Raw genomic sequence first — 8983 nt, 5'->3', positions numbered from 1 at the left:
CAAGTTAATTCACAGTAGAAATGTAGTATTCGATGAAAATAATTTTATGAATAAAAAGGAAAAAGATCTGAGTAGAAACAGAGAAAAAGAAGATGAAGAAAATTATGATATACAAGAAAATAAAATCGAAGAAAGAGGAATACAAACTGAAGCTGGAGATGAAGACAGAAAGTCTGATAGTGAAGAAGACAAAGAAGAAGATAATAAAAAGGATAATGAAGGAGTGCCTTCTGGAAGTACCCAAAATGGCAGACCACGAAGAGTAAGAAAATTACCTGGAAAATATGACATTTATGAATTAGATGCAGCAAAGTGTGATGAAAAATTAGATATAAGTTGTTTGGCACTACTTAGTGAACTAACAAATGCACCGAAGTCTTACTCAGAAGCAAAAGAAAGTTCAGAATGGAGTTCATGGAAACAGGCAATTGAAGATGAGTTGGATGCACTGAAAAATAATAATACTTGGGAATTAGTTGAGAAGACGTGTAATCAAAAGGTAATTAGTAATAGGTGGGTTTTATTTTAATGATTTTTCACAAATACATGCTCCTCTAGCAAAATTGTCTACATTAAGAATAATATTGTCTATCTGTAATCATTATAATTTACTATTGTTACAAGTAGATGTGAAAAATGCTTTCCTGAATAGTTCTCTGAAAGAAAAAACCTTTATGAAAATACCTGAAGGTCTTAGAGTTTCGAAAAATGATCAAAATAAAGTATGTTTATTGAATAGGGCAATATATGGTCTCAAGCAATCCCCAAAGGCATGGAATGAGAAATTTAATGAATTTATGCTACTGTTAAATTTTAAACGTTCAAAAACAGACTACTGTTTATATAGTTTTATTAATAAGGATATAAGATGTTACTTGCTGCTTTATGTAGATGACATTTTGATGGCTTGTAATAATGATGTATTTTTTGAATTATTTGAAAACAAAATTGTGTGAATCTTTTAAAATGAATAAAATAAGCAGTCAGTTTAACTTTTTGGGAATAAGAATTGACAGAGATTTTGAAAATAGGATCATAACTCTTGACCAAATACCTGCAATTGAAAATCTTGTCAAACGATATAATGTTGAAGACAGTAAAAATTTTAAAACACCAATTGAAAAGAATTTGAATTTACTGAGAAATACTGATTGTAATCTTAGTACCAATTTACCATACAAAGATCTGTTAGGTACTCTTATGTATATAATGATGGGTACTAGACCTGATATTTGTTTCAGCATTAGTTATTTTGGGAGATTTCAAGATAGTGCTACTAATGAACATTTTAAGCATTTGTTAAGAGTACTGAAATATTTGAAATCTACTATTAATTTTAGGTTGTATTTTTATCATTTAGAAGATACTTCTTGTTTTGATTTAGTTGGTTATACTGATGCTGATTGGGCTAATGACATAAATGATAGAAAATCCATTAGTGGATATTGTTTTAAACTTTTTAATAATATAATCTCACGGTCTTCCAAAAAGCAAAGTTTGGTAACTTTATCAAGTACAGAATCTGAGTTTGTGGCAGTATGTGCAGCTTCATGTGAATTACTTTATATAAAAAACTTACTGCTGGATTTGGAAATTAAATTATTATTACCAATCACAATATTTGAAGACAATCAAAGTGCTATCAAACTGCTACAAAACTTTGAAAACAATAAAAGGTGCAAACACATTGAAGTAAAATTACATTTTGTTTTGGATCTGGTAGCACAGGGTATTATGAAGGTTGAATATATTTGTTCAAATGAGCAACTTGGAGATATATTTACAAAGTCTCTGTGCTATGAGAAATTTAATTATTTTGTAAATAAGTTAGGTTTAAGGGTTTAAATTTAGTTTTGTATACTAACAGGTTTGAGGGAGGGTGTTAAATAAATACTCGTGAATAAGGAACAAACCTGTCTATGGTTGACAGCACGATTGATGTATGTCAATGTCAACGGTTTTCAAGATGGTATCGTAATGTAACCACTTTTAATTATGTATTTATGTATCACGTTTATTTGAGTTAGTATTACAATAAAATATCAACACATTCTTTTATTTTCTATTCATCAATATAACAGGAACAAGCCACAATTTTACTGTAACATAAGTTACATAATCGAGAATAATTTCTGCAGTGAAAATCGAACCATCAAATAAAATTATTTTAAAGTCAAATTCTGGCTCATTCCCAACAAAAATAGTAGAAAACAAGGATGTAGCAGTATGCATCAGAACTAAAAATTTAAGAGTAGTGGTTTCGAGTATAATTTGTATACAACAAATAGTGCAGAGTGTAGTTAACAAGGATTTTTAGAGAAGTAAATCGGTTATAATTTTTGGATTATATTATCGTATATATTATCATAAGAGAGAAAATTTTGCCGGCAATATTTTCGACAGGTTAGAAAGTTTGTTGCCTGGCAATTTTTGCGAATTAAATTTTGACAGTTAAATCACGAGACGTCAGTCGAGTGATTTTGTCAAAATGTCATAAGCGAAAATTGCCGAAAGGCAACAAACTTGAATAAAACCAGAATAAAATTTTGCCGATAAATAATTTTCTCTCGAATGATATTCGACAAGACTATTTGACTAGACAATTAATGCACCTTATTAACGAAACAAAATATTTATTTATTTGTTAACAATATTAAATGTACAATTATTATAAGCTATAGTAGTTTGCCCATTCTTTTCTACAAAAGCATAATTTTGTATATTATTGTCCTGTAGCATTTGGGAACTCGAAAGTCCAGTTTTATTTGTTGTTCTGATATTTTCGATCAACTTTTGATGATGACTGGAATCCAGCACCAGATATGGTTTTAGAGAGCTTGCATTTGAGTTACCACCCGTTAATGTTATTAACTCCTGTTTAGAAACACTTTGCTTGAACAAGGATGACACAGCTGAAGATCGATGAGATTGGTTTGTTATTTTATGTTTTTTTGTGTCTAATCCAATTTTTTCAGCTGATATTTTTGTCCACTTAGATACGATGTTGATTCCAAATGGACAGTTTTTGAACAAAGATCCATCCTTCCAGTTGGGGTGAACGGTAAGAAAGAGTTTGCTTGATAATATCTTTGGTCCTCTTTTTTCCATTAGTTTCAAAAATAATCCTACTCGGTATAAATTTTCGTTTGATGAATTTCTTACCAGCCATTTTCTGCTTGTCAAACTGTTCGAGCCGCCTTGATTTGTTTTGAAAAAAATGCTGTTGTATTCAATTCGGCCCGTAAATTCTCCCATAACATCTAATTTCTTCTGGAAAAAGTGAATCTTGCAGTTTAAGGCCTTATTGCCTCTCCAAGCAAGTTCAAATGAACAAAGGTGAAAAAACTTTTTTTGTGATACATCGGGAGTTTCCTCGTCGTAGCTTTGAATGGTTTTTAATATTTCTTCGGTGGATAATGCTTTTGAACTGGGTTCTCTTTTTTCTTAAACACTTTGAAGCTGCCTCCGCTTGGTATCGCTGGCCAATCTTGCACATTTCAAAGATATATCTGTGAAAGGGTCGATTTTTATGCCATACTCCATAAAATATTTTTCTTGTACCATTTTTGCTGTAGTATTCCACATTGACTTTACATACGACTCTTTATAGTCTTCGCCATTGCCTCTTTTCATGTTAAAGGCATAATTTTTGAGAATTTTTGCTAGTTCCGTTATAGTAGTACATCTTTCAAGCGCAAAATTTTTCACCCGTAGTAACTCCGAAAATTGGGTCAAAATAGAGCTTCTGGACCTCTGCGTGTTCAATGGGACATTTTCCGAAACCAATTATTTCTACATCTGACTGGCATTAAAATCTTGATTGTTCATCTGGATTCATTATATCTGTCCAAAATTGATTACGCCTCAATGACGTTTGTCAAACTGACAACAATAGAATTACCAGACACCTTCGTGACGGATCTGTCATAATTTTGTCGCTGAGAAATCACGGGCAGGAAGGAGTTTTGTCAGTAGAAAAGGTGGCGTTGCTATGATATTTTATCAGTTAAAAATAGTCTAGTGAAATAGTCAGTAAATCAAAAATTTGGTGTTTTCAATCAATGTTTGGATAAAGGTCAAAGCCATGGAGGAGTTGATTCGGGTGGTGACTTTTTACACTGAACGGGTGATAAGAGCGATAAACAATCATCAACAAAAAGAACAGATCTATTATTTAGATTTCCATATATTTATAAATACTTTTGTTTATTACACATAAAATGCACAGTGGCGGAGCATATAATAAGACAGGTGAAGTTAGATCGGAATATGACAGTAGTGGTTATTAGAACTGGAAAAAGAGAAATATAGGAGAAAGTGAATATGAATAGATTTTTGAAATAAGCAAATTACCGAAAAGTTCACTTAGCACTAACAGCCGCCAAAACGAGGATATGCTTAACATGATACGTGAACTTTTGGCGTAAAATGACGATATTATGGCCGAAATAAGAAAACTGCATAAAGAACACAAAGAGACACTGGTTATATTAAAGAATTGAAACACAAAAATTTAGAACTGGAGAAGAAACTTAATGAGGCAAATAAGAGAATCGAATAGTTGGAGAAAGACGAAACAAAGAGAAATATAGTTATAAGAGGCTTATATTTAAAAACTAACAATGGGAGAGACACTAAAGATATCCTGGAACAATTTATGGAAACAAATATTTACCTTAACATTAAATTGAAAAAAGATAGCAAATTAGGCAATATAATGTTTTTCGCTGAAATGGAAAACACGACGGACAAAGTAATTGTGCTGAAAAACAAAAACTATGATGTTTAAGTTATAAAAGGAATTGATCAAATGGCAACGTAGGCTCCACTGGGGTTACTAGTCCTTAGACGAAGTGTCTGTGAAAACTTGTTGGATATCTTACTCCTGTAATCCTCCTGTTGGACTATTACTCCTGTAATGATCCTTTCCCAAGTTAACATGCTTCCTTTCTAACTTGGCTGCACCGTACTGATTACGACCAAATAGTCAGAAATACGTATTTACGGATTTGATACAGATTTTATAACAGCATTACAAGAAAATAATACAAAGTATACCATCGTTATGGGAGATTTCAATGCAAAATTAGGTAAAAAAAAAGAAAGCAGGACTGACTGTTGCAAAGAAAACGAAAAAAAGAAGAGAGAATAACTGATGAAACAAAACGGTTGATGGAAAAGGGACGGACATTTCTAAGCGAAGTAAAGCGAAACACCAATGGTTTCAAAGAATTGAATAAAGAAATAAAGAAGGGAGTAAAGGAAGATTTAAAGATCTACAATGAAAACAAGGTAGAAAAATTATAGAAAAGAACCGAGGCCTAAAATGCTTAAGATCAAACTTAGGAAAGCCTATAAAAATCTCATTCAAGGATAAAGACAGAAAAGAAATAAAAGAAAAGAGCGAAATTCTAAAAGTTACTAAAACATTTTACCGTGATTTATATTTCTCAAGCAAGAACCCAGATAACACTGCAAAGGAAGATCTTAAGAGAAAGATAACGAATGTCAACTCAGAAATGCTCCCTAACATAGAATCCTTCGAAATAAAACAAGCTATGGCACAACGTAAGAACAATAAGTCTCCTGGCCCAGATGAAATACTTGTAAAAATGTTGAAGGAGGGGAGTGAAATTATTCTCGAAGAATTGAAAATTTTTTTCAACGAATATCTTCACAGTGGAGAAGTCCCAGATGATTGGAATGAAAGTTTGACAATACTTCTTTTCAAAAAAGAAGACAGGGAAAATCTGAAAAACTATAGGCCAATCTCCCTGCTGTCACAAATGTACAAATTGTTTATGAGAGTAATAACCAACAGGTTAACGTCGAAGCTCGATAGCTATCAACCGGTAGAGCAGGTAGGATTCCGAAAGGGTTACAGTGCAGCGGATCATCTTACAATCAGAACGCTAATAGAGAAAGCCAATGATTATCACTTGAACTTATACATTGGCTTCGTTAATTATGAAAAGACATTCGATTCCATAGAACTTTCGGCAATAGAGAGAGCTATGAACAACTGCAGGATAGACTCCCGATACAGAATGATCTTATATAATATTTACAAGAAAGCTACAATGAAAATACAAATAGATGCGAAAACAAAAGCTAAGTCAATCAACAGAGGAGTCCGCCAGGGAGATGTTATCTCACCAAAGCTATTCACACTTGGACTGGAAGACGTGCTCAAAGATATTAATTGGGCAGATAAAGTAATAAATGTTAATGGAAGAAAACTGAGTCATTTGAGATACACTGATGACAATTTAATATTCGCTACAAGTTTCGAATAACTACAGACCATGATGACGCAACTCTTTGAAGCTTCGGAAAAATTAGGTCTTAAGATGAACTTGGAAAAAACAAAAATAATGACAAATACACCGAATATGGTAAATAATGTGGTTATTAAATTAGATGACCATTTATTTGGAACACAACTGTACACTCTTTTATAACATTGCTTATCCTATTTGTATTTAGTACTTAGTTGAAGTTGCTATGAGACTACTTCATAATTACTAATACGTGATACGTCAACTTGCCATCTTGACGTTAATTTAGTTCGGATCGCTGAGATAATAATCGTTGTCTCTTTTATAATAGTCCTTCCTATATCAGGAGTCATTCATTAGTGGGTCAAGTTTGTTTTATCAACCTACGACAACAATACAGTCGCGATTCACAATTCTGCTGACTTACACATTCTAATCGAGGCTATTTTTTATGAATGTCGTCGATTCGAATTATTAAACATATTTTATATAAACAAATGCGAATTGTTTTACACGTTCCTTTTGACTTATTATTTTTATGAATTGTAATATTTTAGATATAATACCACACCATCCCCCTTACGGAAAAAATTTCTCTCTTGCAACTGTCTTATTCCTCTCTCCCTTTCCCTTCGGAAGAAGAGAAATTTTCAACCTCAAATAAGTACTGTTTACCTATGCTACCGTATACATATACATTATCTTAATTCTAAAACATATGTGGTAAAAATAGTTTATTCGTTTGCCCCAATGGATTATTTGTTTACGCCGCGATTGTTCATTTGCTCTATCACTTTTCCCGCGATATCACTAATATTGTCTCCTAAAATCACCGTGTTCACTTATGTCTACTGATTGTAGGCGTATAATCTGTTTTTATGCACCTCCCTAATCTTTCCGGTATCTAGCCTAGTTTTACAGTTAACATTATTTACTTCTGTTATGACAAAAGGACCTACATAAAGACTATCAAACTTATTATTTTCTTCTCTTTTGAGCAGGACTAGATCTCCTATTTTAAAATGTTGAGGTGCTGCGGTTAGCTTGCTTGCGTCTTGTCTTCCCTTTTTGTGCTTTATTAAGAATATTTTAGCTCTGTCGTGTGCAATTTGTAGTTTATATCGGAGCTCATTATAATAGGCATCTATGTTATAGCATAGTTAAATTTCTTTTGTGAGATCTTCTGGTAAATTTACCTTTCGACCATACAACAATTCAAAAGGTGTGTAGCCATGATATGCATTAGGGGTAGTGTTGTAGCAGTATGTGAACATTCTGCAACACTCGTCCCAATTTTCCTTGTTTTCGTCTATGAATGATCTTACGTATTCATTTAGTCTCCTATGTAGCTTCTTACAACTCCCTATTGACTGAGGGTGGTATGCCGTTGAAAAATTGCGTGTGATCTTTAGTATTTTAGTTAATTCATTCATTATTTCATTTTTGTATTCTGTGCCTTGATCCGTTCTAATATGTCTCATGAGTTTGTATGTGGGTATGAAATTATCAAAAATTCCACGAGCTATCGTTTCGGCTTCTTTATTAGCTACTGGGATACTTACTGCATATTTGGTCAGTTCGCAAAGCATCGTATGACAGTATCGATTGCCTTCATTACTTTTAGGGAATGGACCTATCGTGTCTATATACACTATGTCCCATGGTTTTGACGAAGTGTCCGATATCACAAATTCTTTGACATGCAATCTTTTTGGTTTATTAATTTGGTATTTATGGCAATGTTTAATATATTTACGTATGTCCTTTTCCATGTTCTTCCATCTGAATCTCGCTTTTAGTTTCTTTACAAGTCTATTATTTTCCACGTAACCTCCAAACATCGGGTGATTATGGTATTCTTCTATTATTCTCAGTTTTTCTTGGTCGTCTTCTATAATTTCTGGTACTTCGCATATGTATATTACTACATTTTTCAATATCTTATTTCCTTCGTTTATAACTTCATCAATTGTGCACAATTTAAAAATAATATCATTAGTGCCGCTGGTAAATAATCAAACTCCGTGTAAAAAACTGACTTTATTAGAATTAACAATACATGAATATAAACGCTAATAAGTATTGTTCCCCTGGCTGTGGTCCGCCGGCCTCGAAATCTCGTATTTGAGTGTTATCGTCTTGGGTTGCTCTTAGGGACTCGCCTTATCTTCACATATGGCATAATATATCTTTTTACGCTACTATGTTGCCGGATTGTACAAATGCTTAAAATAAACTTGAATTAGATAGAGGCGCGAAAATGGCCCCCGCCTTGGCAAACACTGCCAACAAAATCGTCTGCTAATGGTAAATGTTCAAATGTTTAAACTACACTTAGTCCGAAACGGGCAACGGACACACCTTGGAAAAAGAACGAGTTATGATGCCATTGTCTGTCTTTATCCTAAAAACTCTGGCTACACCATCACTGTCGCGTAAAAGTTCGATCACGCGACCTAACTTTCACCATAATGGAGGTAAATTGTCCTCTTTTATGAGCACTAACGTGTTTTCCGCAACTTCACCGTTAGTAGTAGTCCATTTCGTGCGTTTTGTAGTTCGGAGATATATATTTTTTGTTCCATCGTTCCCATATATGCTGAGAAAGTTGCTGAATATGCTGGAATTTTGAGAGCCAATTAACTGGAACATGACGCAAATCTGGATTTGGATTGGTAAAAAGTGGTCTTCCGATGAGAAAATGT

The sequence above is a fragment of the Diabrotica undecimpunctata genome, chromosome 9, assembly GCF_040954645.1.
Source record: "Diabrotica undecimpunctata isolate CICGRU chromosome 9, icDiaUnde3, whole genome shotgun sequence".
Classification (NCBI taxonomy): Eukaryota; Metazoa; Arthropoda; class Insecta; order Coleoptera; family Chrysomelidae; genus Diabrotica; species Diabrotica undecimpunctata.
Note: the sequence above shows the minus strand (reverse complement) of the source record.